Here is a 25328-nt window from a genome sequence, read left to right on the forward strand (position 1 = left end):
TCTGCTCCACTGTGACAGATACAACAGACTACCCAGAGCTGACTGAAAGAGTTCAGTGTTTTCGAACACCACGCGTTCTACTTGCTGACACTCCTTCACATACCCAGCCTCCATGGGTGATCTGGCACCTGCACAATCAGACATCCTGAACTTCTCAAGCAACTGCTCAATCTTACCTTTCTGGCGAAGCAAAAAGCTTTCATCACTTGCTCTTGCGATTTCTACGCCTAGATAGGACTTGACATCTCCAAGTTGCTTCAGCTTGAACCGCTTACCAAGCTCCTTAGCAAACTTCTCCACCTGTTCACTTGTCCTTGCCATCAACAAGATGTCATCAACAAACACCTGTGCCACTTGCTGTTGCAAGCCTGAATCTCTAATGTAAAGACAACTGTCTGCAAGAGATCTCTTAAAACCTAGCTTTTCTAAGGCTTCATGTAGGCACATATTCCAATTCCTGGCAGATTGGCGTAACCCATAGATGGATTTGTGCAACCGCCACACAACGCCTGGCTCACTGACTTCGAACCCTGGAGGAGGACGCATGTACAACTCCTCCTGGAGATCTGAGTTCAGGTAGGCGACATCTACATCAAAATGGTTCACCTTCCAACCTCTCTGTGCTGCTACTGCCAAAAGCATTCTCAAAGTCTCCGCCCTTGAAGTCGGCGAATAGACCTCTGTGAAGTGGACTCCGCGTCTCTGCGTAAATCCACGTGCCACTAACCTCGCTTTGTACTGTGGCTCTCCTGCTTCTGTGGGTTTAAGACGGTAAACCCATCTGCAGCTTACAGCTTGCTGGTTAGCCGGCAGCTGTGTGAGTGAGAACACTCCAAGAGACTCCATTGAGTTCATCTCCTTCTGCATCGCCTCATGCCATTTGCTGGCTTCTTCCCGAGGCAACTTCTGAACATCCTCAAAGGATTCAGGTTCACATCTAGCCACACCAACCCAGACACTCGTGGCCTCATACCTTTCCGGTGGCTTCCCTTTGGTTGATCTTGCTGACCTCCTCAGCGTGAATTCTGGAACTGCGCCTGATTCACCTGGATCAACCCTCCTATCCTCTATGTCAGAATCATCCCCCTCTGACCTGCTGCGCCGTTTAGGGCGAACAGCCGGTCCTGCTGGCGAGGATGGTTCACTCCTTGGCTCAGACTTGACAGAGACCTGTGGAGGGGTCCTGGGACTCCCTTTTGGAGAGACACGAAGCCTCTCCCTTGGAGATCCCGGCTCTGGACTCTGTGGCTGTGGACTGTGCACCTCAGCAACAGGTTCAGCCTCACCCTCCTCTTCCTCATCTGAGTCTACCAGAACATCCGGGTTTCCGTGAAGCCGCTTCCACCCACTCTGCTCGCAAAACTCAGCACTGCCGCTAATAAGCAGCCTGGACTGGTTGCCAGTAGGGTATGCGAAGCGCCACGCCTTCGAACCCGGCTCATAGCCCACAAAGATCATTTTCCTGGATCTTGGCTCCCCTTTCCTGCGCATGGCCTTTGGAATCAGAACCCAAGCCGTAGACCCAAAAGTGCGCAGAAAATGTACTTTGGGCTTTTTCCGATGAAGCAGAAAGAACGGTGTGTCTCCTACACTGGAATTGAACACTCTATTCTGCAGGAAGCAAGCTGTTCTATAACTCTCGGCCCAAAAGCGCTGTGGCAGCCCCGAGTCTGCCAACATAGCATTCGCTGACTCCTGTAGCGTGCGAAACTTCCTCTCTGCAACCCCATTCTGTTGCGGAGAGTGGGGGGCCGTCAGTCGATGACTGATACCCTTCTGCCTGAAGAACGATTGCAGCGCAGAACCTGTAAACTCCCCCCCACGATCGGACTGAAAGGAAACTACTTTGGTAGAGAACCGTAGCTCTACCGCTGTGATCCAATCCCTGATCAGTGCAGCTGCCTCTGACTTCTGTTGCAGCGCAAATAGCCATGCATGTTTTGTAAAATCATCAACCAGAACCAGAACCCACTTCGATCCAGCTAACGAAGGTGTCGGCATGGGTCCCGACAAATCTGAATGGACAAGTTCAAAGGGTTTACTGGTTTTCCTCTCAGACCTGGGATATGAGCATGTTACGACCTTTGATTGCTTACAGGCTTGACAATCTAGGTATTTGTCACATGCTTTGAACCTGCACCCAATGGTGTTGTCTGTGGCCTTCTTCACATATGACCACCCTGCGTGTCCAAACCTGCGATGCCATAAGTGTAAACAATCATGGTGTGGTGGGACATTGGCACACTGCCCTTGGGCATCGTCAATGGACTCTCCACTAGCCCCATTTTCCACCAGCCCCATTTTCCCACCAGCCCCATCTTCAATGGGCATCTTGACCAGAAAGAGCGTGCCTCTTCTCTGGACACTGTGGATCTTCTTCCCATTCCTGAAAAAGGAACACACATTGTTAGAAAACAAAACATCAAACCCAGCAGCCATAAGGGCTGGCACACTTAAAAGAGAGTGGGCAAGCTCTGGTACCACAAAAGCTTCTACCCAATGATCTATGAAAGAGCAATAAAGAAGACCAGTTTCAGTCAATGGTCTTTGAGACCCATCTGCTAAAGTAACATAGCGTCCAGTTTTAACTGTCTTGCAGTTCCTCAAAAGCCCTCTAGAGGTCACAAGACAATGAGAGGCTCCGGAATCGATCACGAGAGATAAAGAGTGTCTCTGGTTGTTTTCCACAGATGCCATGGCGTTGCTAGCACTCCCATCGGTTGCCATGGCCACGGCCTCTTCCCGGCTAGGGCTCTTGCCTTTTCTCAGAGACGCTAGCGCAGCTGTGAGGTGATAAGACGCCTTGTCTTTGTTTTTCTCCTGGCCTGCTGCTTTCCCACGTCTATGCTGGGAACCGGCCCTGGGAACCTGCTTTGTTGACATTCCACGCCGGCCAGTCTCCTTGCTGCCACCCTGCGCCTCTAGCGGACAATTGCGGATCAGATGTGTATTGCTACCACACCGATAGCAGCTTTTGGAAACAAAGGCTCTTACACAGTCCTCGCCACTCCTGGCTGCTGCCCCCCCACTCCTTCTTGGGGTGCAGCCTGCGGGCTCTTTCCCAGCCCTCTGCCTCTTCGATTCTTCGTCAATCAAGCGTCCGCTAATATATTCGATCGTAAGATCCTGCGGTGGCATCGTTTCCATCGTGAGAACCAAGTTCTCATAACTCCTGTCCAAAGAGCTTAAAAGCGTGTAAGCCTTAAGTTCATCTGGGAAGGGCACATTGAGCTGACGCAGCTTACTGAAAATAGTCAGCACCTGAGCAATGTGATCCCTTATCGATTCCCCTGGGGACAGCCTCTTCTCAAACAGAGAGCGTATCACATGGATCTTTGCCCCAGCAGTAGTCCTCTGATGTACTCTAGTCAGAGCGGACCAAATCTGATGGCAGGTACGTAAGCCATCAATATGAGGGAGCTGTGATGCTTCGATCGCCATCACCACATGGGACATTGCTTTCTTGTCTTTCTTTGCCGCCGCTGAGGCCCTCTCCTCCTCTGCGGGAGTTGCATTGGGCGGGGCCGGGGCTGGATCGGCCTGCGTGCATTCCCATAGCTGCTTTCCCTCCAGCCAATAAAACATGCGCTTGCTCCAGTCCTCCCAATTGGCCCCATTCAGTCTTTCGAAGGGGATATTGAAGCTCTCATGGCCCTGCTGTGCGGCAGCCATCTTCCCCCCCCGGGGCTTCAGCGTACTCACAAGTTTGCCAGCAAGCCGGACCTCCGAAGCAGCCGTTCCTCCTGGCTCTTGGCTCCGCTCTCCGGCACCTCCCTTCTGCCCTTGCCTGGCAGGAGATTACAGCAAACCGACGCTGGCAGTCTTCTCCCTTCTCACACGTGTCAGGAAACGCGATACGTCCATAACCTTTGCATAAATCAAACCCCTGCGTCCAGTCACGCTTCCCTGCGTCGCTCTGCTGGAAGGTGACCTGGCAGGAGAGCAGAGCTGCAGCGGTCCCGTCCGTGTGAGATGAGGGATAAATCAAGTCCAGAGACAGTTCAGTTCTTATCTCTAAAAGCGTTTATTTACAAGGCAATAAATCCGTCCGAAACTTCCGACATTCTCATCTGTGCTCCAAGAGCACACTCGCAGCTTCTGTTCCAAGCTGCTGTTCAGTGAAGAGTGAAAGTGAGTCTTGAAACAGAGAGACGCGCTGCGTCACTGCTCTGCGACAGCAGACTCCTCCTTTTTCTCCCCCTCCTTTTCTCCCCAGACGCAGGACACCTCGGAGATCTGACCCTGTCAGTTCCAAACTCCACAGTGTATCTGCATAAGCTTTTCAAAGCCTGCTACCTTTGCTTACAGAATTTCTCCTTGGTCTGACTCTGTGGAAGGCACCCTGCTATTCCCCTTTAAATTAGCCATTTCGACAGAAAACATGAGAACTGGATTTTTGGGTCACCTGCATGCCAAGCACATACTTCTCCCACTGGGCCAGCGCCCTTCCTCAGTGACTGAGCTCTCATTGCACACAGCCATCCAGCAAGCAAAAAAATGTTCTTGTTAGAAGGGCAGAGTGGGGAGCAAGAGATTCAGGGGCCGGTTTTAGACCCACAGTGCTGGGGTTTATTCTGTTGCCAAACAGACAACAAACAAACAAACAAACAAACAAACAAACAAACATACATCCTAATTGTAATTAAACCAATCTTGATAACATTGTTAAGTGACTTCCTCAAACCCCCCTGGTTGAATTTCATTGTATTTCATTTTAACAGTTTTCCAAAATCAATCTTCTCAAAAAAAAAAAAAAATTAACTTGATCACTTCACATCTTTCATTCTTTCTAATCTAGCTTGAAACATCTTAATTCCTATCCTTACATATTTAAATCCTAAGCCTATCTCGTATTTGCAAGCTTTTCCAATTAGGTTATCTTGACATATTTAGCTAAATAATCTTTGAATTTTGTCCATTCTTCCTGGTACTCCTCCTCCTCCTGGTCGCGGACTCTTCCCATCAGGTCGACTAGCCCCGGGATGTGACTAGATGCTTGTAATGTATTCCAGGCAATCTGGCACAAGTGGGTAGGGTTGCCATCCGCCGGGATTTGGCCGTTGGAAACCAGGGTCCATGCGGGAAACGCTTGAATGTCCAGGAAAATCCAAAGGTATAGCAATTCTACACGTGGGGAGTAGGGACACAAGCGCAAATCAGAATAAAGCAAAGGCTGGGAAAGTTCAAACAGAAACACACACACACACACACACACACACACTATTCCTCAAGATTTGTGTTTAAGACACAGGATCATAGAATTGTGGAGTTGGAAGGGACACCGAGGACCATCTAGTTCCGCTTTTCCCAATCAGGGGTCCGTGGTCTAGTTCCATCCCCTACAATGCAGGAATAATGCAGTTGGCCTATACAGGGATCAAACTTATGACCTTGGCGTTATCAGCACCCCGCTCTGAACATCTGCGTCACCTTCAGAGTTGTTGTTGTGGGAGCTGTAGTTCACCAAAGTAAATATTGAAAGGATCCTCTTTTCACATCCAGGACAGACCATGCCAAACATCTACCTTATGCACAAAATTGACTCCCCAAGCTCTTCTTGTGTTTTAAGACGCTGGGGTGTGGGGAGCCGGAAATTCCACTGGGCTGGCAGAAGCCCCTTTTGTGACTCAATAGAGCTCTGTCTTCAACCCCAATTTTAGTTTGGAAAACTCCTCCCTTTTCCTTTAACACACTCCCCTCCCCCCACTTTCCTTCATTCCACTCTTTTCCATGTCGAAAGCAATTTCTAATGTCCACTGCCAGGACCAGCTGAGGATGTTTTTGCTTGAGGCAGAAACACCCTGACCCTGCCTCTGCTTCTCCTTTAGGAAAGGAGGCTGGAGAGGAGCAGGCTGTGTTGGCAAAACCCTCACAAGGGCCTGACCGTGGTCACAATAGTGGCATGGCTGCAAGCATGGTGCTCTATGGACCTTGATCTGCCCCCCCTTGAGCCAATGGCCTCGCAACGCCTCATGCGCAGGTTGGCCCTGCCAATTCCTAGGGTGCCCAGTTGGATTATTTCAGTGGGGAAGGGGGAAGTTCCCAATCCCGTTCCACTGCTCTCCGCCTGCTCCCCCCCCCAAAGTGATCCATCTAGCCTCCACTCCATCCCACTTCAAATGAAAATAAATAATAAAAGAGCTCCCATCCAGACTCTGCAGTCTCCATAGCTGCTCCCAGAGCTCCAGTCTCCTTTGGTCATTTTGGGGACTCCCTTGAGAAGAACAAGTGGACATCTAGGAGTTGCTGTTGGTGGTGGTGGCGGGAGCAGGGCTCAGCTCCTCCTGCTCTTAAGTGTGCTCTGCTCAGTTCTGCAGCCTTATCCCTTGGCACCAGGTGCACATACGCTCTCATAACCCCCTCAAGCCAAGCCCAGTTCTTTTTCTTCCTCTGTTCTCCCTCCTACCACTGAGCCCTGGAGACAAAGCTTAATGGGGAGAGGGGAGGGCAGACCTCCCCTCAAGAGTCTATGCAATAATTCGCAGCCAGCTGCTGCTGGGCTGAAACTTGCAAGCTGCAAGCAGTATGAGGAAGGAGAGCAATTGAGAAACACCTTGGGGAAGCAATGTAGCCCTCTTTCTGCACCTGCAAGCCTTGTTGTGAAGAGCGAAGTCAGATTCCATGGTATCTGCACGACCTGATGCCCCATGCAGCACCCCCTCTCCACAGCCTCTCCCTCATGTGTGCTGCGAGGGCCCAAGGCGGCTACATTTGGAAAGTCTGGCTGAGCTTCAGAGCAGTGGAGAAACCAGCAAAGGCAAGTGTAGCTCCCCTCCAAACACCAGAACAATCTCTGCACAACGGATCTTTCATTTTGAAACAACCGTTTCCCAATAAATTAAGAGTGTGTGTGCACCAAGTACAGGAACCCAGGACAGAAAAGCAGAAAGACAAAGTTGCAGAACTTGGGGTCGGGTGGGGAGCCCAACCCAACCCAGCTGTACCCACTGCCTCAGCTCCCCTCCTGCTGCCCAGCCTGCGCCCCCTCCTCCCCCCTGGTCCCTTTAGGCAGTGCTTAGTGTTGAAGAATGAAGAATGAACACCCTAGAACTCTACTTGGCAGAATGGGGACAGATAGCTGAACTATAGAGAGCAGGCTAAGGCGTACGTGGGCCACAGTGGCTGCCCTGCCCCTTCTTGATGAGCATCAAGGCTGGGGGGACAGAGAAAGAGGTCCTGCAATCCCAGGCCAGGCCAGGAAAGGAATCCTTATGCCTGGTACCCACCAAGAGTAGCACATGCTCAGCTGCAGCAGAAGGGGAGAGCGTGGACTACTGCGCAGGGACTGAGAGCAGCAGTGGTGGTAGTAGGATGGGCAGGGGAATGACTGTCCTCCAACAGGGTCCCTCCCCAAGCACCCTGAACCTGCTGCCAATGCCCTGGAACCATGTGGAAAGCCAAGTGTGCAACCGTGTCAGGAGTCAAGAGGAAAAGGTGGAAAGGGCGAAGCACAGGGAAGGGAGCTGGCACATGGCAAGATGGCACAAGGGGAAGGGCAGGCACCAGAGAACAGAGGCTGGGCCTTGCCTCTTCCCTCCCAACTTCGTCTCCAGTCACGCTTGGCACCTTTCGTAGTCATCCGCCCCCAGCAGGAAGCCCAGGAGGAAGCCGATGGCACTTGGCAGAATGTTGGGCAGAGGCCGTAGCAGGAGGCTGGCAAAGAGGGTGGCTGCAGGGAAGCAGAAACATTTGCATGAGAGGAGGCGGGAGCAGGAGGAAGGCCAGCTCCCAGCCAGGACAGGCAGGCCTTACCTAGCATGTTGCCACTGACGTTGTTGCTCTCAGAGTATTACAGCAGCTCCCGCAGGAAAGCCACCACGAAGCGGACAGTGGCAACTGGCAGATCACCTGCAAGACAGGGAGGGGCAGAGCTTTGCTAGAGGAGGGACATGGATCACTAGCACAGTGTGCTTGTTATCTTTGCAGGTTTAGACCTGGCATAAAAAAAAGAATGTTTAAAATGGTAACTGGACTAGAACTCTGCTGGGAACTTTGGGGAACAATACAACTGTAGAGTCGGAAGGGACCACGAGAGTTAACTAATCGAACCCCCTGCAATGCCTAAGGTGGGGCTCGAACTCAGGACACTGAGATGAAGAGTCTTATGCTCTACCAACTGAGATATCTTGGGGGAAGGGCCATAGCTCTGCAGTAAACCACCTGCTTTTCATGCAGAAAGTCTCAGGTTCCACCCCAGCATCTCCCAGGAGGGTAGGGAACATCCCTTGTCTGAAATCCTGGAGAGCCACTGCTTGTCAATTTCGACAATACTGAGCTAGGTGGCCCAGTATATGGCCGCTTCCTGGGTTGGAAATTCAAGCGAGGTTCACTGAAACAGGTGGGCTATTGTTACAAGTCCTGGTCAGAAAGCAAAAAGGCAACATGTGCGTACCCCACCCCCCTCCACAACCGAGAGGGATGGTTATCAAAGGAGACATCAGCAACCTCTGCAGTTAACAAGGCTTCCCAGACCAGACCCCCTTCATGGATCACTGCCTTGCCGTGGCGAAGGGGTTTGAAGAACTCAGAGAAGCTATGAACTATGCCGAGCAGGGCACCCAAGATGAACAGGTCATAGTGGAGAGTTTTGACCAAACGTGATCCACCTGGAGGAGGAACTGGCAAGCCACTCCAGTATCCCTGCCAAGAAAACTCCATGGACAAAGACAACAGGCATATAAAAGTTATGACGCTGGAAGATGAGCCCCTCAGGTCGGAAGGCGTCCAACATGCTACTGGGGAAGAGCGGAGGTCAAGTACAAGTAGATCCAGAGCTGATGAAGCGGCTGGGCCAAAGCCGAAAGGACGCTCAGTTGCGGATATGCCTGGAAGCGAAAGGAAAGTCCAATGCTGTAAAGAAAAATATTGCATAGGAACCTGGAATGTAAGAACCATGAACCTGGGTAAGTTGGAGGTGGTCAAAAATGAGATGGCAAGAATAAATATTGACATCCTGGGCATCAGTGAACTAAAATGGACGGGAATGGGTGAATTCAGTTCGGATGACCATCATATCTACTACTGTGGGCAAGAAACCCGTAAAAGAAATGGAGTGGCCCTCATAGTCAACAAAAGAGTGGCGAAAGCTGTACTGGGATACAATCTCAAAAATGATAGAATGATCTCGATACGAATCCAAGGCAGACCTTTTAACATCACAGTAATCCAAGTTTATGCACCAACTACTGGTGCTGAAGAAACTGAAATAGACCAATTCTATGAAGACTTACAAGACCTTATAGAAGTGACACCAAAGAAGGATGTTCTTCTCATTATAGGGGATTGGAATGCTAAAGTAGGGAGTCAAGAGATAAAAGGAACAACTGGCAAGTTTGGCCTTGGAGATCAAAACGAAGCAGGGCAAAGGCTAATAGAGTTCTGTCAAGAGAATAAGCTGGTCATCACAAACACGCTTTTCCAACAACACAAGAGACGACTCTACACATGGACATCACCAGATGGGCAGCATCGAAATCAGATTGATTATATTCTCTGCAGCCAAAGATGGAGAAGCTCTATACAGTTAGCAAAAACAAGACCTGGAGCTGACTGTGGCTCAGATCATCAGCTTCTTATAGCAAAATTCAAGCTTAAACTGAAGAAAGTAGGAAAAACCACTGGGCCGGTAAGATACAATCTAAGTCAAATCCCTTATGAATACACAGTGGAAGTGAGGAACAGGTTTAAGGATTTAGATTTGGTGGACAGAGTGCCTGAAGAACTATGGGTGGAGGCTCGTAACATTATACAGGAGGCAGCAACGAAAACCATCCCAATGAAAAGGAAATGCAAGAAAGCAAAGTGGCTGTCAAATGAGGCCTTACAAATAGCGGGGGAGAGAAGACAAGCAAAATGCGAGGGAGATAGTGATAGATACAGGAAATTGAATGCAGATTTCCAAAGAATAGCAAGGAGAGACAAGAAGACCTTCTTAAACGAGCAATGCAAAGAAATAGAGGAAAGCAATAGAATGGGAAGAACCAGAGATCTGTTCAAGAAAATTGGAGATATGAAAGGAACATTTCGTACAAAGATTTCCATAATAAAGGACAAAAGTGGAAAGGACCTAACAGAAGCAGAAGACATCAAGAAGAGGTGGCAAGAATACACAGAGGAATTATACCAGAAAGAAATGGATGTCTCGTATACCCCAGGTAGTGTAGTTGCTGACCTTGAGCCAGACATCCAGGAGAGTGAAGTCAAATGGGCCTTAGAAAGCACTGCAAATAACAAGGCCAGTGGAAGTGATGGTATTCCAGCTGAACTATTTAAAATTTTAAAAGATGATGCTGTGAAGGTGCTACACTCAATATGCCAGCAAGTTTGGAAAACTCAGCAGTGGCCAGAAGATTGGAGAAGATCAGTCTACATCCCAGTCCCAAAGAAGGGCAGTGCCAAAGAGTGCTCCAACTACCGCACAATTGCACTCATTTCACACGCTAGCAAGGTTATGCTTAAAATTCTACAAGGAAGGCTCAAGCAGTATGTGGACCGAGAACTCCCAGAAGTGCAAGCTGGATTTAGAAGAGGCAGAGGAACCAGAGACCAAATTGCAAACATGCGCTGGATTATGGAGAAAGCTAGAGAGTTCCAGAAAGACATCTACTTCTGCTTCATTGACGATGCAAAAGCCTTTGACTGTGTCGACCACGGCAAACTATGGCAAGTTCTTAAAGAAATGGGAGTGCCTGATCACCTCATCTGTCTCCTGAGAAATCTCTATGTGGGACAAGAAGCTACAGTTAGAACTGGATATGGAACAACTGATTGGTTCAAAATTGGAAAAGGAGTACGACAAGGCTGTATTTTGTCTCCCTGCTTATTTAACTTATATGCAGAATTCATCATGCGAAAGGCTGGGCTGGATGAATCCCTAGCCGGAATTAAGATTGCCGGAAGAAATATCAACAACCTCAGATATGCAGATGATACAACCTTGATGGCAGAAAGTGAGGAGGAATTAAAGAACCTTTTAATGAGGGTGAAAGAGGAGAGCGCAAAATATGGTCTGAAGCTCAACATCAAAAAAACGAAGATCATGGCCACTGGTCCCATCACCTCCTGGCAAATAGAAGGGGAAGAAATGGAGGCAGTGAGAGATTTTACTTTCTTGGGCTCCATGATCACTGCAGATGGTGACAGCAGTCACGAAATTAAAAGACGCCTGCTTCTTGGGAGAAGGGCAATGACAGGCCTAGACAGCATCTTGAGAAATAGAGACATCACCTTGCCAACAAAGGTTCGTATAGTTAAAGCTATGGTTTTCCCAGTAGTGATGTATGGAAGTGAGAGCTGGACCATAAGGAAGGCTGATCGCCGAAGAATTGATGCTTTTGAATTATGGTGCTGGAGGAGACTCTTGAGAGTCCCATGGACTGCAAGAAGATCAAACCTCTCCATTCTGAAGGAAATCAGCCCTGAGTGCTCACTGGAACTACAGATTGTGAAGCTGAGGCTCCAGTACTTTGGCCACCTCATGAGAAGAGAAGACTCCCTGGAGAAGACCCTGATGTTGGGAAAGATGGAGGGCACAAGGAGAAGGGGGCGACAGAGGACGAGATGGTTGGATAGTGTTTTCGAGGTTACCAGCATGAGTTTGACCAAACTGCGGGAGGCAGTGGAGGACAGAGGTGCCTGGCGTTCTCTGGTCCATGGGGTCACGAAGAGTCGGACATGACTAAACAACTAAACAACAACCCAGACCAGACTAGCCCTCCTGCCAGTGTGCCGGTTTACTGGCTTTCAGGGATGTTTTAGTGGATTTCCTGTTACTCGCGGCAACATTTGGACTAGATGACTTTGGAAATCCCTTCTGATTCTATGCTTCTGTACACACCGCAGACCAGCCAGGAAGAGATGGGGCTCTGGGGCCGACCTGGCGACAGAGGTGGCTGTCATGTGAGCACTCAAGGCAGCGCTGATACAGTTCATAGCAAAGGACTGGTTCTGGCACTGCCTCCAGGAAGATGAGCAGAGCTTCGGCCACCGAGTGGTCACTGCCAGCTATTGACAGCCTGGCAAGGGAAGTGTTCTGTCCTGTTACCTGCAGCCTGCCTCTTTCCCAGGCTGGTCCAAAGCAAGAAGCTTGGTCCTTATACATCTGGGCCCACCTTGCAAGTCCCCCCTTTTGGCACAAGGTGGACCTTGAACCCGCAGCCCTGAGATTAAGAGTGTCACGCTCTACCAGCTGAGCCATCCCACTGTAATTATCCCACACCTCCCCTCTTGACGAAGCTGCCTGCAAAGCTGATATGCCAAGGAAATGTCCTTCTGCAGGCATGGTTTCAATCCATGTGGGCCTGTCAAGATTCCCCACCTCTGCTCTATCTAGCCAGGCTGATGTTTTCAAATGGGGGTTAAAGCTGTGAAGCTGTTTGGACGCATGACTGGACTTGACTGTGGGCATTTCATTGTGCTGTGTCCCAGAGCCTTAAGGATGGGCTGGCCTAGGAACCTAAGCCACCAGGTATATAAAAGTCAGGTCCACTCCAGCCAAGAGCGAAAGAAAACCACCAAGCAGCCCTGCTCCCCAACAATGCCCCCCAAAGAGGATATGGATCGTCTCGGGAATGCTGGTGTCCAGGCACTCAATTCTCTCCTGCAGCTCGTCCTGCGTCCCCGGGGTCTGGAAGAGGTCCTCCTGAAGCAGAGTATCACCCATGCGTTAGGAAGGGTTGAGGTACATCCTGGATAGCATGCAGAACAATCCAGCCCTGGGGTGCATAATGTGAGGGCAAGGAATGCCACAATGGAGAGAAGCCCATCACCAAGAGAGCTGGCACAAGGGCTGAGAATTGTATCCCGCCTGCTTTCCACAGTAGCATTCCTACTACCCTTCTCCTGATTTGGGGCAATGGGAGAGTGAAATCATTCCCCGCTTCTTCTAGTGGCGAGTCTCAGAGAGCCGCTTTGCTAGGGAGAGACAGACAATGGTTGGGAACACTTGGGTTCTTCTGAGCCGCTCTAAGGAAGACCGTATGCTGGATGTCCCACCCGCTACCGCTCCACCAAGGTGCCACTATACTCACAGCAGGAGCTTGTAAGAGCGAGTCGGTAGCTAAGATATAAATCAATGGTGGCGTTTGGAACCTGCACACCCCAAAACTGGTACTGGATTCCAGCCCACACCCATCCTTTCTTTTCTTTTTTTATTTTTATTTAAAGTTTTTTATTTATACAACAAGAAAAACAAACAAACAAAAAACACAAATACCAAATTATACGCAAATTACAAAAATAACCATAGACACATAATATTCTTAGCAAACTGTGATGGGATGGTGAGCTGCTTGTGCGTAAAATCCTAGTCCCTCTGTCTGTGACGGAGCTGCTTAAGCATGGCTCCATCAGTCACTCGTTGAATCGGACAGTGGGCGTTTACGGAACTTCTTCCAGCATAAAAGCTCCTTAACGGAAACGCGTCTTCTGGACTCTCGGCGTGACAGTTTCCGGCGAGGAGTGGGTGTCCCTACAGGAGGTCCTGAAACCTCCCCACTGTTCTCGCTTGAAGTGTCTCTGAGCCCTCCCTCCGACTCACTTTCCCTTGGAACTCCACTTCTCCCCCTGCTGGTTCCCTCCCCAGCTGAATGGTCTCTCTCACCCTCCGTGAGCCCTTTCACCTCCTGCGTCTCAGATGGCAGTTCCCTGACATCCACCTCCCCTCCAGGGCCCCCTTCACCCCCTTCCCTCCCCTCCTCTGCGGGAGGCGAGGGAGCAAAACCCCTGAAGGAACCTCCCTCATCTTCCGAAGTTTCGAACACTTCCCTCCACCTGTTGCTGTTTCCGGTTTTCAAGTACTCCTCCTCATCGGAGTCTGTTCCTTCTTCCAACTCCGATTCCCTGAATCCTTCCAGTTCCTCCTCATCGTCGGTGGTGCCAAAGTACTCCCTCCGGAACCTCGCTACTGGCTGAGGTTTCCTGGGGAACCTTTGGTGGAACGTTTCGATCAAGATCTCGTCACGGACCTCCTCTGCCGTCACCCAGGTGTTTTCCGACTCCGGTTCCCCTTCCCACGCGACCAAATACTCCACCTGATTACCCTTCCACCTGGAGTCGATGATTTCCGCCACATGGTTGCTGCTTTCCCTTTCTTCTATGGCTGGGCCCCGTGTGGATACCCCTTCACCTTCCCCCCTATATGGTGACAGTAATGACCTGTGGAATACTGGGTGCAGTTTCATGTGGTTCGGTAACCGGACTCTGAAAGCCACTGGGTTGACCTGTTGGATGACCTCAAATGGTCCCAATCTTTTGGGTCTCAATTTCTTGCAACCCCCCTTGAACGGCAACCCTTGGGTTGATAGCCAGACCTGACTCCCCACCCTAATGGTTTCACCTTCCCTTCTGCTCTTGTCTGCCTGCCTCTTATATTCTTCTTTGGCCCTTTCTAAGTTGAGTTGGAGTTGACGATGGATCGCTTCCATTTCTTCTACAAAATGTTCAGCGGCCGGGACACTCCATCTCTCCCCTCCTCCCCCTGGAAACGCCCTGGGGTGGCACCCATAATTAGCCAAAAAGGGGCTCATCCCGGTGGACACATTCTCTGCATTATTGTAAGCAAATTCCGCTAGCGCCAACTTTTCGACCCAATCGTTCTCTCTGTCATTGACATAACACCTCAGGTATTGTTGGAGGATACCGTTTGCCCTCTCCGCCTGCCCATTGGTCTCAGGGTGCCTGGCAGTCGAAAAGTTGACCTCTACGTGCAACAAGCTCATAAGTTTCCTCCAGAACCTGGACGTGAACTGTTTCCCTCTGTCGGAGACCACCCTCAAGGGGGCGCCATGCAGCCTAAAAATATGTTCTACAAACAATTTCGCTGTCTCTTCCGCCGTGACTGCATGTGAGCAAGCTACAAAGTGACCCATCTTAGTTAACAGGTCTACTACGACTAGTATGGCGGTTTTCCCCTGGGATTTAGGCAGATCAGTCATAAAATCTATCGATACCGCCTCCCACGGTCGTTCTGGTGTGGGTAACGGTTCTAATAACCCCGCTGGCGCCCGCCTTTCTCCTTTGGCTCTCTGGCATTGGTCACACCTTCTCACATACTCCCGTACATCCTCCCTCACCTTGGGCCACCAAAACTCCCTGGTCACCAACCACATGGTCTTGTGTTGCCCAAAATGCCCCGCTGTGGGGTTGTCGTGCAGCTGTTTGAGTACTCTCCCCCTCAATTCCCCTTCGGGTATATATAGTGCCCCTTTGTAATACAATGCCCCGTTTCTTTCTTCAAAACCTCCGGGGTCTTCTCCCTCTCTCCTTAAACCTCTGAGCTTATCCTGGGCGTATTCATCATTTACCGTTCCCTCTACCAGTTCTCTTTGCCCCACCCAGGCCGCCCCACACACCCAGTGGTCCTCTGGGATAATATGTCTCTCTTCAGGCGCTCCCTCCCCCTCCAAATATTCAGGTTTGCGTGAGAGAGCGTCCGCTCTGATGTTTTCTGGACCTGGCACATAGCAGATTTCAAAATGGAATTTGGAGAACTCCTGGGCCCACCTCACTTGTCGTTGGTTGAGCACTCGTGCCGTTCTCCAATACTCCAAATTCTTGTGGTCCGTACACACTTGCACCTTATGCTGTGCGCCAATTAGTAAATGTCTCCATCTCCGGAACGCTTCGTGAATGGCGAGTAGTTCTCGGTCATATACGGTGTAGTTCCTCTCGGATTTGTTCAGCTTACGCGAAAAGAAGGCACACAGTCTCCATTCCGACTTATTGTTCCCCGGCTGAAGCAGCACCGCCCCCACCGCCCGGTCTGAGGCATCAGTTTCCACTCTCATGGGTTTTTGTAAATCCACATGCAGGAGCTGTTCTTCCGAAGCGAATGCCCTTTTCAATTCCTCAAATGCTTGCTCCGCCTCCGCCGTCCAAACGAATTTCTTCTTGCTGCTTAGACAGTCCGTGATGGGAGCCGTTAAGTGGGCAAAGTTCTTGATGAATTTACGGTAAAAGTTCCCAAACCCTAAGAACCTTTGCACATCCTTTTTCGTTTTCGGTGTCTTCCATTCCAGCACCGCCTGGACCTTGCCTGGATCCATGGCTAATCCCTTGTCTGATAAGCGGTACCCCAGGAATTCCACCTCCTTGGTGTGAAACTGACACTTCTCCAATTTCACCCACAGCTGGTTTGCTTGTAGCTGGCTCAGCACTTCCCTGACATCCTTTACATGCTGCTCCTCATTCTCTGAATATATCAGCATGTCATCGAGGAAGGCCACGCAATTCTTGTAGAGCAAAGGTCCCAGGACATGGTTCATGAGCGATTGAAAACAGGCGGAGCCTGATTGCAATCCGAATGGCATAACTAAATATTCAAAAGCCCCCAAAGGGGTGAACATGGTGGTTTTCCATTCATCCCCTTTCCTTATTCGTATCAGGTTGTATGCCCCTCTCAGGTCCAGTTTCGTGAATATCTTTCCCTTCCTCACCCTGGCCAAAATGTCATCAATCCTGGGCATGGGGAAAGTCACTGGTTCTGACACGGCATTTAGCCGCCGGTAGTCCACTACAAGCCTGGGTTTATCCGTGTTTTTTTTGTCCACAAAAAACACTGGGCTCCCCCCCACCGCTCTGGACTCTCTGATGAAGCCTCTCTTCAGGTTTTTATCAATAAACTCCCTTAACTCCTGCATTTCCCTGTCTGACATGGCGTACAGCTTGCCCACGGGGAGCTGGGCCCCAGGGACCAGGTTAATTTGTCAGTCAAAGTCTCTATGCGGTGGTAGTTTATCTGCTTCCCTTTCGCTGAAGACCTTGCTCAGGTCAGCGTATTGTTTGGGCACCTTCCCTTTGTCCGCCACTTCCGTCCCTGCTAGAAAGGCCTTTGCCCCTTCTGGCACCTTTCCTTCTCTGCAGTGTTCCAGGCAATGTGCTGACCCAAAGGAAACCACTCTCTGATGCCAGCCCACTAGCGGGTCATGCAACGCTAGCCAGCTCATTCCCAAAATGACGGGAGCCCCTCCCAGGGTGGCCACATTGAACGCTATCCTTTCGGTGTGCCTGGCCACCCTCATAACCATTGGGACGGTCTGTAGGCTAACTTCTCCTCCCAACAGCGCCCTCCCATCGATCGTGGTCACCTGCATGGGGTTGCTTAAAGGGAGTATCTGTATCTGGTGTTCAGCTGCAAACTCCTTACTCATAAAATTACAGGAGCTGCCTGAGTCCAACAGCGCCTTTGTCTTTAGTGGGTATCCGTTTGCCAGCTCTAGCAACACCTCTATTACTAGGGCTGGTCTTGGAGGTTCCGGAGTGGGCACTTTTACTGCTCCTTGGCCTGGCTGCAGTGCCCTGACGGTGGCAGCCAGGCGTTGGCTTTTACTGGCTCCTGGACTCCCTCCTCCTTCCCCCCAACAGCTCCCGCCATCCCTTGCCATTCCTTTCTTTGCGGGCAGACTCTGGCAAAGTGACCTGGCTGCTGGCAGAGATAACATTTCTTGGCGCTCTTTCCCTCCTTCTTCCTCCCTTCACTGGGATTTGAAACTGCGCGCGCGCGCGCTGTTCCAACTTCCATCGGCTCTCCTGGCGGGAAACTTGGCTCTGGAATCTCTGGAATGCGGAAATCCCTCCAACGCTCTCCTTTCCCCTCCCGCTTCTCCAAGGCTCTTGCCTCCTGGCGCGCTCCAATGGTCAGCGCTGATTTGGTCAGCTGGTCCATAGACTCCGCCCTGGGCGCCCGGGAAAGTTCGTCTTTCACCTCCGAAGAAAGCCCCTCTTCAAAGAGCATGTGAATGGGTTCCGCCGATAGGTCCCACCCCAATTTATGTATCAACATTGTAAACTCAGTCCAGTACTCACGAACCGATCGGCTACCCTGTTTGCAAGCCATCAATTGTCTGCGCACCAGTCCCTGTTCAATCTCGCTGGAAAACATCAAATCCATGGCGCGAAAAAACTTCCTCGTGTCCTTCAGCATTTCACTATTCCCTGCCATCAGGGGTCTAACCCAGTCTCTCGCCCCCCCCTTCGAGATGGCCAATCACAAACGCCACTCGCGATGCCTCGTCGGGAAAGTCGTTAAACTGCAGTTCGAGAGCATACTGCATCTCTGTCCTAAAGGCTTGGTAGTTCCTGGGGTCCCCCCCAAACTTCTGCACCAATCCTGGCATCTTTCTTGCTAGTGTAGCTCCTTTTGCCTTTTCTGCATCCTGCGCCCTCCTTTCCTCTAGCCTCGCCGTTTGCAGCGCTAGTTGGACTTCCAACACCCTGTACCTTTCTTCCAGGCTTGGACCCTCTCCAGCTCCTCCTGCTCCCACGGCTCCGGCTGGGTTGCTCATGATGCCTCTCTGCACAAGCTGCTTTCAGGGACTGTCCGATTGCTGTGATGGGATGATGAGCTGCTTGTGCATAAAGTCCTAGTCCCTCAAAGTTTGGCTAAGTCCACAAACCTCTGTCTGTGACGGAGCTGCTTAAGCATGGCTCCATCAGTCACTCGTTGAATCGGACAGTGGGCGTTTACGGAACTTCTTCCAGCATAAAAGCTCCTTAACGGAAACGCGTCTTCTGGACTCTCGGCGTGACAGTTTCCGGCGAGGAGTGGGTGTCCCTAAAGGAGGTCCTGAAACCTCCCCACTGTTCTCGCTTGAAGTGTCTCTGAGCCCTCCCTCCGACTCACTTTCCCTTGGAACTCCACTTCTCCCCCTGCTGGTTCCCTCCCCAGCTGAATGGTCTCTCTTTCACCTCCTGCGTCTCAGATGGCAGTTCCCTGACACAAACAATACAACATCTATTGGTCTTAACACTAAAGACCCAACCTCCCGTCTATTCCATACTTCAAATTCATATTACTTATTGCCAATACACATTTTTTTCATAATTAAACTTATTCTCATTAAATCTAATTTCTTATATCTACCTTACAACTATTACTGAAGTTCCTCGAATGCTGCAACAGAATTTAAACGACTATATTTATTTTTCAGATATTCTTTAAAAACCTCCCATTTAGAAACAAATTCCTGTTTTGATTTATTCTTTATTTTTTCTGATAAACCATCTAATTCAGCATATTCTGTCAGCTTTTGGATCCAATCTTGAATAGCAGGGATTTCATTACTCTTCCATTTTGCTTCGATCAAAACTCTTGCTGCCGCCGTCGCATATAAAAAGATACCCTTCCTCTTTTGTGGAATATCCAAATCTGTTATTCCCAGGAGGTAGGCCTCTGGTTTTTTATTGAAAGAGATCTTTAGCATTTTTTGCAGTTCTGCATGTATACTCTCCCAGAATACCTGTATTTTCCTACATATCCACCACATATGGAAGAATGTTCCTGAGTCTCCGCATCTCCAACAATTACTTGATACATTTTTATACATTTTTGAAAGCTTCCATGGTGTTAGATACCATCGTGTAACAATTTGTGAATTTCCAATTGATCTTCCATAAATTTTCCCGTTGGGCCATGGTTATTGAGTGGCCAAAATCCTGGGACCACCTCGCCATTGTCACTGTTACCTCCTCCTCCTTGACTGTCCAGTCAAGGAGGAGTCGGTAAGTTTTGGAAAGAGTTTTTCTTTTAGAATTTACAAGATCAGATTCGAATCGGGAAATTTCTGTTGAGAACCCCTTTTGTTTGTCAGATTTAAATTTTTCAAATAACTGATGGTATTGGAACCAGTCTGAAATGTGGTCTCTTATTTCCTCAAAGTTTTTAAATTTTATTTGGTTATCTTCATTTTTTAGAAGTATTTTATATGTTGGCCAGCTTTCCTGAGAATTTTTCCATTTTACTGCTATGGCTTCTACTGGAGAAGTCCACCACGGGACTTTAGGCTCCATCAGGTGTTTATATTTTTCCCATACAGCAAAGAGTGACTTTCTTATTATATGGTTGGTAAAGTTTTTATGAATTTTCGCTTTTCCATATATTAGGTAGGCGTGCCATCCCCAACGGTTGTCAAAACCTTCCAGGTCCAGGAGGTCCGAATCCTGCAACGTGCACCAATCTTTTAGCCAGGTGAAAGAGGCTGCCTCGTAGTAAAGTTTTAGGTCGGGTAGGGAAAAGCCTCCTCTCTCTTTTATGTCTATTAAGATCAGGTGTTTAATCCTAGGTTTCTTCCCTTCCCACAGGAATTTGGAAATTTCTCTTTGCCATATCTTGAGACAACCTGCTTCGCCCAGTATTGGAATCATTTGAAATAAAAAGATTAATTTTGGAAGCACATTCATCTTTATAATGGAAATCCTACCCAGAAATGTTAATTTTAGTTTACTCCAGGTTACAAAGTTTTTTCTAATCTCTAACCAAGTTTTGGTGTAATTATCCTGAAATAAGTTTATATTTTTTGGGGTGATCCAAATACCCAGGTATTTCGCTTTTGAGGAGATTTTCAGGCCCAATATTTTTTCTAAATCGTCCTTTTCTTCTGTGGTTACATTTTTAACAAGCATTTTTGTTTTTGTTATATTCAGCTTAAAGCCTGCCACTTCTCCAAATTCTTTAATCAATTCCAGCACTCTTTTCAGACTTTCTTTAGGGTTTTCAGTCATAACAAGTAAATCGTCCGCAAAAGCTTTAATTTTATATGTTTTGCTTCCCAGAGTGATGCCTTTAACAAGCTGATCCTTTCTTATCTGATTGTTCAAGACTTTCATCACCAAGATAAATATCAGTGGTGACAGTGGGCAGCCCTGTCTGGTTCCCTTGTTTATTTTGCACTCCTCAGTAATTCTTTCATTGATGATCAGTTTTGCATATTGTTCTGAATAGATGGCATTTATTCCTTTACAAATATTTTCTCCCAGTCCGGTTTCTTCCATTAATTTTTTCATAAACTTCCAGGACACATTATCAAAAGCTTTTTCAGCGTCCACCAACATAATAGCTGCTGGTTTGTCAATTTTAATGTCCAAATATTCTAATACATTGATCACACATCTAATATTGGATTGCATAAATCGTCCGGGAAGAAATCCATTTTGATCTTTATGAATTATCTCTTTCAGCACCATTTTTAATCTATTTGCAAGAATGTCTGCAAATATCTTGTAATCGTTATTTAACAGTGCAATGGGTCTGTAATTGGCCATGTTTGAGGCATTTGTTCCCTGTTTGTGGATAAGAGTAATAAAGCTGTCCTTCCAGGTTTTCGGTAGCTTTCCATTTGCCAAAATATTATTCATTAGGTCTTTCATGGGAAGAAATAATGCTTGTTCTAACTTTTTATAGTAATTAGCTGGGAGTCCATCTGGGCCCGGCAACACCCATCCTTTCAATGGTACCGTCCCCCTCAGCTCACCTGGTGGCAGGCATTTTTGAAGAGGTGGTCCACCAAAAGCCAGATCTCCTTGGCCGCTCAGTGGAGTCATCACCATCCTGGGGTACGATATCCAGAAACTGCTTCTCCTGGAGGTCCAATGACAAGCGGGGCTGGCATGAGAGCCTGACAGAATGTGTGCCTGTATGCATTCTTTCCTTGCTCCAGCTGGGTGGACAAGTCTTGCCCTCTGAGGCCACAACTAGGGCTGGGCGATAGCTGGCTTTCAACACGGTGATATATCACTAGCTAAACATTGCAATACACCAATATATCGCGATGTCTGAAATAAGATGGAGCTATGTAGAGGCATTGGCTGGCTTCACGGTTTCCCCCGCATTGTGATTTTTGCTGCCCCCTGCAGGAGGGCAGGGGAAAGCTGAACCGGCAGAGTCCACAGGGGCTGCAGGAATCTAGAGAAGCATTGTCTGGCTTCACAGTTTCCCCCCACATGGTGTTTTTTGCATAGTACACACACACATCATGATTCGCAATATATTGCCAGGTCAGAAATTATGAAACCAGTCTCACTATCTAGACTTCAAGCTGAGTTGAAAATATATCGCCTGGCCCTAGCCACAGCAAGCATCTCAAGTGGGGAAACAAAAAACAAATTGCTCGCACCCCAAATCCAAGCTCCCCCTCCCCCTATTAATATGCAGCTCGTAATCCTCCCACTCCGGATGTGCAGTTCACCCAAAAGCTTACTGAATATGCAGCTGTGGACATGAGGTTTGGCTAACATTTTATTTAAATTGTTGGGTGAAGGGCAGGAAATAAGTAACAAAAACAGCAACAGAACATGGATGGGTCTTCATAGGTTGATGGGCTGCAGCCCCAGCCAGCATGATGAGATGATGGGGTCACATGTTCACCACCCCTTGTCTAGAGCACGTTGCAGAGGCAGTGGTAGAAACTGAGCAACAGCTGGAGCCCCAGCCCACGACTTTGTCTGGGCAATGCAGCACACAGCAGCTGGTGAACCATGCCTCCGGCCTCCTTCCCATCTTCCTCTCCAGAAATGTTCAGGGTGGTTAGTTCTATCTCAAGCTACCACATTCAAGAGAAAGAGAAAGAGAGGAGGGGGGAGCAAGAGAGCTTTAGGAGCACAGCAGTGGCAAGCAGCCCATCACTAAAAGGAGTTGGCAAGGATGGAGAATTTGATCCCCTCATCCCCAGGGCAGCTGTTGATTAGGACCCAGTTCATCCCCCCCCCTGCCGCCAATACTCCCCGCCCCTGTCTTGAGAGAGAGAGAGAGAGAGAGAGAGACTCTGATACATACTGTATCAGAGTCTTAGTGCAAGAGTATCTGGTGCATGCTAAAGAACGCAGGAACCTTGCTGGGTTAGATCAGCATTTTGTTCCCACAATGGCCAACCACATGTCCTTGGGAGTCCATAGGGACACGGGGACAAGTTTGGAGGACAGGTGAAAAAACCCACGAATTACATTTAAAGTTCTGTGAGATGCAAAGGAAAGCTTGCGTTTTAAACTTGCATTTTACAGCTTGTTGCTTGGTGCGGTTAACGGAATGAGGATATTGAGAAAGAAGAGACTTGGAATTAGAAGGTTAGGACTTCAGGGTTAGATGGCTTGGATATTTGTGGTAGATAAAGTCAGAGTAAATGCGTACCTTGAGAACCACTGTATTAGAAGTGTGTGGCGTATTAAGAATCTGAAAATAGATATAAAGTTAGTTTATACACAAACACTCTATTTTGGCTTTCACCAGAAGACACTTTTTATAGACAAAAGGGTGACGGACAAAGAGAAATGGTTAATCTATTGAGAGTGAATACACAGTGGCCACATAGATGGATGCACACACCCACACACCCCTGAATAGCTTCAACTTTTAGCACAAAAAGTCTTCAGCCAGATGTCATGCAACCCTTTGGCAGGGGCAACTTATCATTTTATTGATTTTCCATAACAACAATTAAAAAGGCGGACAATATTGCAAAGCAGTGTTGCCATTTTTTCCCCAAATAATATTTATTCAGAGTTTCATGAGTACATATAAAAAACCCCAACCCTAACCCAAAAAGGAAAACAGAAAAAATAGAAAAAGAAAAAAAAACCACAAATCTCAAATTACAGTTTTTCATTTGCTTAATTCTTGAACCTCCTCACACCTCCCTTTTTGTATTCTAGTTTAGTTCGTTATTTCAGCAAATTCTTCCCATACTTCTTAATTTTAATTTAAATAATTAATCTTCACACTCTATCTTATTTATTAATCCACTTATCCTTTCCCTCTTTTAATATAATCTATTATTCAATTTACTTTACTCTCTTTAACCTTATCTTATCTTAAAAATCTTAAAATTTCAAAATCACATCACATTCATGCATTTCTCCTTAAAGTCATTTCTACTAAAGCCAATTTAGTTCCTTTCCAACACAATCCCTCAAATTTCAATAATATTACACTAATTCCATAATTAACATAAGAAATTCCCTTCATATCTCTGATTTTCATCCAACGTCCCTTCTTCCTGGTTTCGGGTCATATCAGTCCTTTCTGTCCATTACATAGTCCATCAATCTGGTGTTCTAATATCCGAGGCCCTTAAGTCTCTTCTCGGCCCCTTCTGCAAATTTTTTTGTTCTTGTTTGTAATTACGCAGTTCTTTATCTATTGTTAGTTTCTGTGGGAGTGGGTCCCCGGAGGGTTCCATCCGATAATAATTTCCATTATCCTTCATCCAATTGTCTCCTTCCCCCCAGTCCCACTCCCAATCTTCATCTTTGTATTCCAAAAAGTATTTGTCCAAATAGTTATTCACCTGTTTCACAGTCCCACTAGAGTAAAAAGCTTCCCTGAATTCAAATACTTCCCAGCACTCTCCAAGTTCAATCTTCCAATGCAGTAGCTTTTGTTCCTGTAGAACTTTGGATCTTGTCATTTGTGTTGTATAAGGAATAGCTACTACCTCTTCCTTCTCCATCTGACCTTGGACTTGCCTTGTCAAACCGGATTCCTGAGTTGATCGCTGTGTAACTTCTTTATCCTTGTTCCCTGTTAAATCATATTCACTGGCCACAGCACTCATGAAGTCCAATTTTTCATTCATCAGGCTCATTTTCTCAGACAGCTGCTCCAGCAGAGCATTAGTCCTACCAAGGGCAGACACCAAACCTTCCTGCCAAAACATTTCTGTTCAAAAGCAAGGTCAAACGGCTGTTCCCACGGTCCAAAACTCACATATGTAAGCTGTAACCGCAAACTGACAAGCTCCCTCTAGGGGACACAATTTCTATTTGTATCCATTTTTTTTAAGAAAGTATCAAACAAAGACAATTACTTTCGATTTCAAGTCCTTTCAATTTCAAATACTTTGTTTCTTCAAAGAGCGAAAATGCAGAAGGTAGCGTTGAAGTTAGTTTGTTTCTCTTTATTTTTTTCAAAATACTCCACCTTCAATCAATGGACGTCTCAAACAGTTTCTGTCCCGACACCCCGTTCCCAGGTTTGGGACGGTGGAAACTTATATTCCTTTTCTCACTTCCTGCAGGATTAAACAGTCAAATCCCCCCCCCTTTCTCCTGCTTCCAAGGGGGTTTTGTTGGTTATGGGTGCAGGAAATTTCCAATTTCAAAAGAACTATTAGGTTGCAAGGTCTTTGCTTCAATCTGTATACAAGAACGGGAGGCGGACTTCTTGTTTACACCTTCCCGCTTCGTGCCTAATTCATAAATTTGCAGATTCTTAATCCAAATTCTCCGTTTTTACTCACGGGTACTTGATTTAGAGTCCAAATGTCATCAGGAAAAAGTCAGCACTCTCCGGCGATGGCTGAGCAGCTTCCCTCCATGGAAATAGCGATCGGTTCGATGCACCGCGCTGCTCACCCCACTTCACTCCGGAGCCCCAAAAATGGGTTTCCTCGTGAGTAGGGGAGGCGCTCTTGGTGCTCTGCCTGGGATTCCTCCACCTGGGATTTCTAACGGGCCCCCGCCTTCGCCGCGGCGGGAAGACCCAATTTCCACGGAGCCCGTTCCTTCGATCGGAGGAACTCCGCCATTCGCCGATGGCGCTAACCCGGAAGTCCAGGAGTGTT

The 25328-nt window shown here is 48.1% G+C and overlaps 1 pseudogene; it reads right to left on the reverse strand.

Annotated features, from left to right (window-relative positions):
- Positions 1 to 7553: 7553 nt before the first annotated feature.
- LOC128406101 (inositol polyphosphate 5-phosphatase OCRL-like) overlaps positions 7554 to 25328 on the reverse strand; it is a 60458-nt pseudogene continuing 42683 nt past the window's right edge.

The sequence above is a fragment of the Podarcis raffonei genome, chromosome W (assembly GCF_027172205.1).
Source record: "Podarcis raffonei isolate rPodRaf1 chromosome W, rPodRaf1.pri, whole genome shotgun sequence".
Lineage (NCBI taxonomy): Eukaryota > Metazoa > Chordata > Lepidosauria > Squamata > Lacertidae > Podarcis > Podarcis raffonei.